Below are 11957 nucleotides of genomic sequence, written 5' to 3'. Positions count from 1 at the left end.
ATAATTCAAGCTATTTAAAAAATAATTTCTCTTTTTAGGCGCTAAAATTATCTCAATTCCCATATTATTAGACTACATTCACTGTCAATTTGTCTCAAAAGCTAAAGACACACAGACCAGTTTTTGAGAGTAATTACTTGTTGCAATCCTATGGCACACACTTCATCAGTGTTAAATAAGCAAACTTTCCGTAGGCCTAGCTTGAAGATAGAACCTCCAATCCTTATATTAAAACAAGCCTGTGTACTGGCACATTAACCCACTGAATCACAAGAAAGCACAACCTTATATCAAAACCTAAATGCATGCATTTGCTTAAGGCTGAGACACTTTAAGGAAAGCAAAAATGCAATTTAAACAGTGAATTTACTCAAAATCGACTTTCTGATTTTGGGCACTAAAAAATGAGTACCCTACAATCTTTTTGCAGAATATGAATTACTAGAAAGTCTATTACATAATCCATGAGTTAGGTATGTTAAAATAATAATTTATACGTCATAAAAATGAGCTTGCTTGCGCCTTTGGCAAGCAAATTTATACACATGAATTCTTGTCATTTTAGTGATGCAACATAACGTAAATCACATTTTAATGCTAAGAGGTCATAGTATGAGTGCTAAGCTTTATAAATATTAAAAAACGATTTTGGTAGCACTAATTTTTATTAATTATTTTTCCATATTTAATAATTTTTGTCTTCTAATAAAACCCAATTATTTCTGTTTGTGATTGTTTTACATATAAGAGCCCGCCACATTCCTTGCCTATTATTTAGATGCATCTACTCACAAACCTGAGCGCATATGCCTAATTTAAAAAGCGTCATATTCTGCGTCACTTTAGGGCCTCTGTTATATAAAAGGGCCTGCATGCAAAATTCCACCCGTGTTTAACTGCAAAAAAAATGCTGGCTGAAAAAACATTCCTATTCAAATATACTGCAGCTAAAAACGTTTTGCCTGTGAACAGTTAATACAGTGCATTTAAGTGAAAACGCTGTAAATGTATTTATTTCTGCAAAAACATGTAATTTCGTTTTTGGCTGGGGCCTTATTTATATCCATTAAATGTGAACCACACACATTGAGCTCATTTCAGACATAAACAGAAAGTGTTGAAAACATTTAGGACACACAATACAGCGCTCTCAAACCATTTCTTGTAAATCGCGCCGTCACAATTTACAACAAAACTCACAAACAAAATAGACATGTAAACACACATTGTAACCACGCATTCAAACACACATTTAAACCCACAAATCAACACTCAGGACGAAAACAGGACAGTCCGGACTATACATAGCTGTAAGTCATATTTACAAGAAACACTGCTCAACAGTGTAAAAACCAAAAAATTCACTCAATTCACTAGCTGCAGCTGGCAGAACACCAAAAATCGTTCTGCATATCCATTCATAAAATTATACAGAGCAAAGGATCCTTGTTATGTATTATGACATATTTTAATTCCCTGCGGATACAAAATCACCAAGGAAGAAATATGTTTGTAAAACTAACCTATTTAGATAAACCGGCTAATTCAAGCGCATACAAAGTTGGCCAATACAAAGCTCCAAATTCGCTAAGATCAGGCATCATATAGCTCACTAATCCAGCATCAAACTTCAAGGGTTACGGGATTTACCAAGTCCCTGCAAAGAACAAATACCCTCGGTTTTTGGCGTCTGCAGGCGTCAAATAACACAACAAAGAATCAAGTACTAAGAACCACAAATGCAATGGAACCATGCAACAACAAAAACGCTAGCAAAGTGTCACCGACAAAAACACTAGCAAAGCGTCAACAACAAAAACACTTGCAAAGGTGCATACGACAAAAGCACCAGCAAAGTGTCAACTACTAAGGACTCTGGGAGCGACCCACTTAAATGAAACAACCAAGTTTCAACAACAAAGGCCAAGTTTCAAAGTACAAAGCAAATGTCAAACACATGCCAAGTTCACAACTTTGAAACAAATGTTCCTAAAACGGAACCACAAAGCTAACTAGGAGCGACCCACAAATACTTATCAAAGCTGTACCAAACAAATAGGTGTCCAAATTCTAACTGCCAATTTCTAACTGCACTAACAGTCTCTTTAAAAAAACTTACGCCAAAAAGGGTTGCTCAGTCAGGAGTGACATCTTTTGGAGAGTTTTAAGTCAGAAAAATCAAAAATATACTGGGCCGCTAAGACAGAGAATCCCCCAGAACCTCCGTGCACAGAGTACCTCTTTTAGTAGATTTCTGTCTTGCCTTCCCCAGCAGAATTCTGTTCTCTGAAAAATCTCTCCTCCAGGTAGTCACTTCATGATGAAGCCCCTGTTGGTTGCGCCAACTGAAGAAACACATATTTACAATACTCCTTCTCAGGGTTCTTACCAATAAGTAGTCCATTCAAAAGTGGCAAAGAAATCAACACAGAATCTGAAATATGAAAAGACATCTTTATTATCATTAATTGTGAGGCTCCGTCGCCCCGCCACGCTTAAAGCAACTGAATGAGGGAGTCTGCCTGCATGGCCTCGCACAGGCCTTTTATACAGAAAATTGTGCTCTAGGCACACACATTCCTTATTATTATTAGTCACTCCCAGGACGTGCACACAAAGCACCACTTTCAAGATAAGTCCAGGCTAAAAAAAGGATCGCACACATGCTTGGTTTCCTGTTCCATCAGGCCGGACAAACCCACCATAAAACCTTCAACCAGATCGATGAACATGTCTTAAAGGAAAGGCAGCAACAGATGGGACGGAGATAGGAGCGGTGGGAATGGTGCCATAAAAGATCGGACATGTCCTGCTCTTTGAACTTTATTGCGCCAGCTGCTGAACAAGGAACTGGCTTGGGAGGTTAGCCTCAAGCAACAGGGTCAGCTGTCGTCAGGTCATGCAGGAGTCAGCACAAACCCATGCTAAGGTTATGTCCTTTAAATGCTTGCTCTGCCATGGGGAGAGCCTACTGTAAGGGCAACGAATAACATGGCTGCTATTTACAAGATGAAACCCAAGTGTTCAATACAAAACCTTCAACTGCACAGTGAATCCATTGCTGTAACATGATGAAAAATACTCATGAATAACGCATTCATCATTTGCGGTTCACTGATACCAAATTCATAACAGAATTATGATATTTAAAACACAGGTTCAGAACCCCCAGAACCACAGCATCCTGAGTATCCAGTGGGAGTAATGTGGCGGGGTTTAGTACAGTGCATCTTTTGATGTTAACGTGGCTGGCAAAGAGTGTCAGTTCATATCCTATGACTCGTGCGCTAGTGAGGAACTGTGTCTTGGTGTTATTAAGGACAGTATCTACAGAATGGGGGACCATCAGAGTCAGGGGGGAGTTCATGATGATCCCCGCTCTCTGACGGACCATGAGGGCGGCCGCAGCGGTCGCCCGTTGGCATCCTGGAAGAGCCCTTGCAACAGGATCTAAGGTGGCTGAAAAATAGGCACATGGCCGATGGTGACCTATGAACATCTGGGTCAAGACAGCGCATGCACAGCCGTCTGTCTCATGTACAAAAAGAAACAATTGTTTGTTATAATCAGGAGTACCGAGGACTGGAGCAGTACACAGAGCCTTTTTTAAATCCTGGAAGGCCTGTGCATGCTCTCTAGTCCATGGAAAGGAACTGGCTGATATTTCTTTGGTGGTGAGGGCAAGAAGAGGTTTGACTATGGCCGAAAAATTGGAAATCCACTGTCTACAGTATGAGGTTAGGGCTATGAAGGCCCGCACCTGCTTTTCTGTTCGTGGGTCCGTCATAGCATTGATAATGGCTACACGATCAGCAGTGAGCTTCCTTCCCTCCTTTGAGAGGAGATGACCTAAATAGGTCACCTTCTCTTGACAAAACTGAAGCTTTTTCAAAGAGACTTTGTGATTATGGAGGGCAAGGTGGCATAACAAACAGAGAGTAGCTTCTTTACATGCTGGGGCAGAATTTGCAGCAATGAGGAGGTCATCTACATATTGTAATAGTGTGGAATTATCAGGGAATCTAGATGACTTTTTAGGGCTTGACTATAGATACTGGGGCTACGGTGAAACCTTGAAGGGTGCGGCAGAATCTAAAGCTCCAAAAAAATGTCTGCTGTCAGGATGTATAGGAATGCTGAAAAAAACATTCTTCAGGTCTATGACAGAGAAGTGCGTTGCATCAGAAGGGACCATCGTTAAGAGGGCTGTAATGTCGGGGACAACAGGATATTGGGAGATTGTTATTTTGTTAAGGGCTCTCAGGTCAATCACTAATCTGTATATTTTAGAGGAGAGAGCATCTCCATTGGTCTTTTTAAGAACGGGAAAAATGGGACTGTTACAAATATTGCCACGTGTTTCCTCCACTACGCCCTTGTCCATTAATTCAGATATTATTGTTAAAAGGGACATTTCGCCTTCCGAGGGCAGTCGATACTGCCGGAGGCGGGGGAGAAGTGCACCTGGCTGTATGCGTACCACATGAGGGGATACATCAGTGTCTGATGATGCCCAGAGGGAGGAAGGTAAAGACTGCAATTCTGGTGGGATGGGACCCGACAGGTACATATAGGAAGCTGAGGTGGGAGAAATTGTTAGGGATACACCTTGGGGTCTACATGATATGGTCGCATACAGAGCTTTCAGTAAATCCATTCCTAACAAGTTTTCACTGCAACCTGTAGTAAGGACCAAGGGAGCGTCAACATTTGCAGGGCCAATATCGAGAGGAAGGGGTTCAGAGACAGGGCTAGTCACAGGTGTTCCTGCAGAACCCACGGAGACATTCATGTTGCCAGAAAGGGGTGCCTCCGGGACTGATAGATGTGCAATAAAAGACCTGGTGGCCCCAGTATCCAAAAGAAAATTCTGATTGTTCGCTACAACTGACATTTGAACATACTGGCCCCTTTGATCCATTGGAATTTGCATTCTGGTAATACCCCTCTCCTGGCTGTCCTGTGCTTGGTAGGACCCTGTCTCATCAACTTCATCATAATCATCATTGTAATAAGTGCGTGTTGCTTCGTACCCATCAAACCTATTGGCCAGGCGCTGCTGGACGGGAGTGTCATCTCTGGGTCTACGTTCTTTATCCTGTGGATGGGGCGGGCCATGGTCCCTAGTTGGCCTCCCCTTCCTGGGAGCGCGAGGTCGAGTCTTCCCTGTTCGGATGTTTTCAGCTAACACAGGACACTCATCTATCCAATGGCCATACCCCTTACAATAAGCACACTGATCTGTTTGGAGGGCTCCCGTACTTTGAGGGCTAGAGGGGGTAGACTGGCGAGCCCTCGGAGGGGGTTGAGGTCTGAAATTTCCGTGGGCATCGGGATCTCGGGGAGGGTAAGCCTACTGCAGAAGTGCCTTAGTCTTAAGATCCCTAACCTTCTTACTTTTCTTGTCTCTATCCTCATTCTCGCTATTCTCATGATTTTGTGCCATAGCCAAGATACCAGTCATAGTTTGGGCAGACCACGTACTTTCAACTTTCTTAAGCCTGGCGGAGATCTCAGGAAGCAAGTTGCTGACAAACGTATCAGCAAACACTGGGCCAGAACCTGGGGTCTGGGGATCTAAACAACTATGTCCCTTGTATTATGTCTCAAAGCGGGTAAAGAAGTCAGCCACATTCTCATCTTTTCGCTGCCTACAGGTGTTTATTTTATCCCAGTAATTGACAGTTTCCGGCAAAAGTGTTTTCATAAACGTCATTATTTTACCGGCCAAAGTCAGGATGGCAGCTTGTGGTTTAGTCCCTCCTACCCTTGCTTCTTCCATAGCCTCTAGGTCAGCCCATTTACCTCCCAATGCCACTTCATGGTCAGTATGTCGAATTTTGTCCAAAATTTCAGTGGGGACAACTGTACCAAAAAGTAAATCTATATCCTCAAGAACGAGAGAACCTGCAGAGATAATCTGACCTAATTCTCTGTAAAAGGCAGCCAGATTCTTCCGGGGATCTGGTAATTGTCCTTTTAACTGCATTACTTCTGACCTTTTCCAAGGAACATGACCAAAGCCTGCGCCAGTGTGCCTCAACAGCCCCTCGGCCATTATTTTGGGCATCGGTCATTGGCATAGCTGTTTCTAGAGGGGTGTTGGGTAAAGCGGTCATATCACGGTAAGCCATTAAAGCAGACATAGCGCCAAACATCCCCTCTCCCTGAACATCGCCTCTTTTTATTTGCGACCTAAGGTTCATTAATCCGGTGGGTATCGGCATAAGCGCATTCTCAAATCTTTCCATTACCAGGGTACACATGTATTCAGCCCAGGTGGTCTGTTCCATATTCGTCCACTGGGAAAAGGTGGACCATATTTCTTTATAAGGCATAAATATTCCTGTTATTTATCCAACATTCACACTGTTGCTTTTGTAGGTCATTTTCCTGAGGGGACGAAAAGCTGACTGCAGAGCGCAAGGCCAGTTGGGGGGAATTCAACAATTTATATAAATCTTGCTTAACTGTAGACCACGGGCAAGTAGGAAAAGGGAGTGTAGGGGTAAAGCCGGAGGGGTTGGGCGGATGTAGACTTGTTGTCATTCCCGCAGCAAGGACAGGGTTAACGGGCGTGGTCTGTATCATAGGAAAAATTTTGAGGGTGGGTGCAACAGGGAGAACAGTAAAAGGGGCAGTGGGGGCAGGAGTGGGCTGTTGCGGTGGGATATGCAGGGTGTGAGGCGTCAGGGCAGGGTATATTGGGGCATACACAGGAGGGCTTTCTAGCATGGTATCAAGCAAAGAATCACCTTCTTCTCCCCCTTCTATATGGCCCTTTCTGAGCTGGATAAAAATGTTGTACCCGGGCCCCATGCACCCTATCGGCTATTTCTACTGACTTTGTCATTTGATTCTGTAAATTTTCTCTGGCGTGGTCGGCCATTGACATACGTTCCTGTTTTCTTTCTTGAGCCTTCTGCTTTCTAGTTCTCTGTCTATCTCTTTCCTCCAAAATCGGACAGATTCAAACATAGACGGCGCGTTTTTCTCTTCATTAATTGTTCCTCTAAGTTGACGAGAACTTGGGAATTAAAGGTGCACTGAAAAGTGCACCTTGGTTTAGTGAAGAAGTCCGTATGGCCAAATCCAAGTGTAAACGGGCAGAAAGGCGCTGGAGAATTGATTTCGCCACACAAGCTAGATTGGACTATGTTTCTAGCAGGCGATATTACCATGGACTAATCAAAAAAGCCAAAAAAATCTACTATGGTACTAGGATTGGGGAAGCCGAAAATTCCTCGAAAGAATTGTTTCTAATATACAAATCCCTCTCAGTGGGAAAGCCTGCAGCAGTCCCAGAGGAACTCTGTACAGTTGACCATTGCAACCGAGTAGCGGAATTTTTTTCCAACAAAGTCGCTACTATATACTCAACCTTCCCCAGTAGGGTTGACACGGACCCCGAGGTGGTAGAGGTATCTAAGGCATGTGATGAACGACGGGTGCTAGCGACATTCGTAACCCCACCCACTGAAAAACTCGTTCAGATCTGTGGGTCAATTAAATCAGGCTCCCCTCGTGATCCCACCACTCCTGGACGCCTGATGGGTAGTTTGCATGTCTTGGAGCCTCATATCCGTCGTCTTCTGGATCTCTCATTCGAGACTCATACTGTCCCGGATGCTTGGAAACGAGCGGTGGTTCTCCCCCTTCAAAAAAAGCCCAATGTTAGCTATGATAGGCTAGACAATCTTCGCCCCATCTCCCTCCTGCCATATATGGCGAAGATTGCCGAAAAAACCGTGAACCTCCAGCTAATGGGTTTTGTCGAAGAAGCCTCTCTACTCCATGACTCTCAATTTGGCTTCCGCCCTTGCCACTCGACGGAGTCAGCATTGCTCACGGCAGTGGAAGCTCTGCGACAGGGAGTGGATGAGGGCCAAACCATGGCCCTGATCCTCTTGGACCTAAGCGCAGCATTCGACACTGTAGCTCACTCCACCCTGCTACAGTGTCTGAATGATGGAGGGGTGGCAGGAGCTGCGCTTGGATGGATCCGGTCCTTCTTGACAGGCAGGTGTTTCCAAGTTCGCCAGGGAGAGTGTTACTCTAGGGAGATTGGGTTGGGCCAGGGAGTGCCGCAGGGCTCGTCCCTGAGCCCTACCCTGTTCAATCTTTATGTCTCCCCGCTGGCGACCATTGTTGAAGGCCACGGACTACGTCTTGTGTCCTATGCTGACGACACTCAGCTGGTGGTATCCCTCTCACGCGCACCTGGTCTAATGGCGGACAAGTTCAGAGTCTGCATGCAAGAACTGGCAGCCTGGATGTCCGCCAACTGCCTAAAACTTAATGGCAGCAAGACCGAGGTGCTCGTGGTGGGGGGGGGTCCACCTGTCTGGTCGTCGGCATGGTGGCCACCCTGCCTGGGAGAGGTACCTGCTCCATGTCATGAAGCAAAGAATCTGGGTGTATGGCTAGATGAGGATCTTGCTTTTGACTCCCAGGTTAGTCGAATGGTGGGGAAATGCTTCGGCATTCTAAAAACCATGAGGAAGATCCTGGATTTCCTACCCATTGATGCTCGACGGACGCTGGTGCATGCGTTAGTTACATCTCGCATGGACTATAGCAATCTGCTGTATCTGGGGGCAACGGAAAAGGTTTTAAACCGCCTCCAGGTGTTGCAAAATGCTACCGCCCGCCTTGTTCTGAGGCTTCCTAGAAGATCCCCCTCCAGGGCAGCGCTCCAGGAGTTGCACTGGCTTCCGGTTAGGAGTAGGGTGGAATTCAGGGCTCTGGCCACATGCCACCGCATTCTGAGAGGAAAAGCCCCTGCCCCATTACAAAGTCTGGTCACCTGGTATGAGCCCACCAGGAGCCTGCGCTCGTCTTGCACAGGTCTTCTGAAAATCCCCAAAATAAAGAAAACACGAATGGGGGGTAGATCATTCAGATACCTGGCCGCTAAGCGGTGGAATGATCTGCCGATGGAACTACGCATGGAGTTTTCGGAAACCCTGTTTAGGCGAAAACTTAAGACCTATCTCTTCAGACGCTAATTACTGTTGACTGCTCACGGACACCCTACCTACCACAGCGCGGGGACACGCCTTGGGCGTAAACCAGGCGCTTTACAAAACTCCCTAATAATAATAATAAATAATAAAGGAGCCATAAAATGGCCACTGTAATTCCGCATTACTTTGGTTTGTACATTTTACCCAGAATGAGGAAAACATTATGGCAGAAGGGCCATGTTTAACATACATCGTATGGCCAGGGGTCCCTTCTGGAGGAAGCGGACAAGCAGTCTCCAGCTGGGAGTCCTGCGTGCACATACAACAACATAATCTCTTGAACTTACTACTGACTGGCATGCTTGAAAACAGATGACAGACACCAGCGGGTTTTAAAACTCACCTCACTTGCTTGGCTTTTACAAAAGTCAATAACAGCAGAATCATACAGAACAGACACCAGCAGGTGTTAAAAACTCACCTCGCATGCTTGGCTTTGGCAAAAGTCAATAACAGCTTGGCTTTTGCGAAAGTCAATAACAGAATCATACAGACTTGGTGGGTGATCAGTCCACCCTTACCGTATAGGGGTAGTTCTCTTCTGCGGACGTTGGGCTGTGTTCTGCTCCAGATATTATTTGCTAGGGGACTCCAGCTAGAACGCGGTCATGTGGCGCAGACCGGGTGGGGAGGTACAACAGGCGAGTCGTTCGGTTCACCAGATTGCAAGAATCCCTCGGGTAGGGTACCTCCGTCAGAGTCTCTCCGTGCACCTCCTCACATCCACCGGGCCTGACCTTCTTGCTCGTGGAGTCCCTGTTTGTGCGCCTTTTGAAGAACTGGAATAACCCACTTACTGGGTCTCGGCTGCGGGGGAACCGCCCAAGCCTTCCATACCCTTCATACGTAGTAAAAAGAGACACAGGAGCCTTCGTCTGCAGGAGGAATCCAGATTTATTCAAATAGCCCGGGCTATAGAACAGAGCCCCAAGCTCGTCAGAAACAAGACAGAGAACACTGCTGCTTTACTCCGCAGCTTACAAGCCTTTTATACTTTTTCATTCCAGTCTTTTGGCTGATAGTTTATTGTTCAATCAGGAAAGTGTTTGCAGTTGATAACCAGATCCGGACGATGTTTGTAGATGGGGACCTGGTCATGGCTTGGTACACAAATCATTGTTCACTCGGCTTGATCAAGGCTAAGTCTTTCAGGTCATTGTTCAATCACCCTGATCAAGGCCCAGCAGTCAGACCATTGTCCAGATAACCTGATCACAGGGTCAAGGATGTTTACCAGGCTGGGAGCAGGAGATGGAAAACAAATCATTTACACAGGGTGCGAGTGTCTCATGGCTTTCTGGTGAACTGTAAAGAACAGGGGGGGTTTGGTGTGCAACAGTTCCTGGGCAGAAATGCAGGCTGCAAGATGGTTTTTGTCGTGTCAGTTAGAATTTCCTCAGGCATCAGCAGAAACGACCAGGCGGGTCGTGTGGAAGTGTTTGACACGAGATGGCAATGAAAAAGCAATGGAGTCCCGGTACAAATGATGCCGATCAGAAGAACACTTTTCTTCACCACGCTTACAAGGCGCTAAGCGACGAGGGACCAGCTGAACTAAAAAAACAATTGAAATTTCCACCAATCTACTAGGGAACTCTGTTCCGGATCCCTCCCCCTAGCAGCTGCACGGCACATCGGCCAAGATAACAGCAGAGGCCACTCCTTCTCCACCTTGCGGCTAAGACCTAGAACATCCTCCCCCTGCACCTCAGAGCAGCACCATCTCTGCAACAGTTCAGGAAGGACCTCAAGACCTGGAGGCTCAACCAATAGGAACAGGCAACGTCTTCCCGCAGCAGGACCCCACAGCTCCTTGAGACGATCACGGGTGAAGCAGCCGTGAGAAACAAATCCTGACTTATCAGTTGATGACTTACATTAATGATCCCCCCACTCTTCTGAAACAAAGCATTGTGCTAGGCCTGGCTATCGTTCCACTTCATCTCTTTGCCGTTCATCACCCCTACATCCCTTGTCCTCATCATTACATTTGTAGGTGAACCCACTCCAAGACAGGCAACAGAACACAGGACAATTTTGAGATGAAGCCCCACCCATCCTCCTGGGTGCCATAAATAGGAAGGCATTCCCAGAATCCTCATGTTTTCTTTTCCCTGGCTCCTGATGAGATGAGAGCAGATGTTGGAGGCATAATCCTTGTGTCTTTCAAGAGAGGTGATCCCTCACCTGCAGGGCTCGCAGGGGATTCCTCCTGCACTACAGGATGCCTGAACTTCCTGTGTAGAGGGGGCAGTGTCAGGTCCTGCATGCTTTGGGATCCTTCTCTTCCGGTTGTTGTGGACACGGAGGAAAGAGGCCCAGGTACACCGATTGGGTGCTTCCAGAATGTTGCAGTAATGGAAGGGTGCCCGATTCCTGCACATGCGCAGGAGGAGAGGAGTCCACACATGGGCAGGCTTTCACCTTCAGAGGGTGAGGATGAGCATCCCTGTATACCCGCCTTTCCGTTTAAAGGCCAGAGTGCAGGCATATCAGTCTCTTTCCTGGATGATCTTGTTTTGAGGATTTGTGCTGCGGCATTCCTGACTTGGTAAATTGCTGATTATTGTTGGAGCCATCATGGGGAAGCAGTCTTTTAAAAGGATGAATGTTTCTCCATCATCAGCTTCTTCTTCTCATAAAAGAATGCAGGGGGGACAGATATTTCCTTTCACATGGTTAGATCTAGAGCATTGGCAAGGTGCACTTCCATAGCTTCTAGGCACAATCTGTATCTTAAAGACTGGAACACGGATGCAGCTCACAGAGCCATTTGAAGGGGAGAGGTTCTTTGCTGCGGATTGAGAAGACAAGCTGCATCGTGTGTTCGTAGAGTGAAAATATTCCACTACTTTTTTAAAGGATTCCTCAAGGGATATTTAGTGATTAAGCAAAATATATTATTGTTTAGGTCAATTGCTTTATGGTGTA

The sequence above is a fragment of the Lissotriton vulgaris genome, unplaced genomic scaffold (assembly GCF_964263255.1).
Source record: "Lissotriton vulgaris unplaced genomic scaffold, aLisVul1.2 SCAFFOLD_2060, whole genome shotgun sequence".
NCBI lineage: Eukaryota > Metazoa > Chordata > Amphibia > Caudata > Salamandridae > Lissotriton > Lissotriton vulgaris.
The sequence above is the reverse complement of the archived record's forward strand: the minus strand, read 5'-3'. Positions refer to the sequence as shown.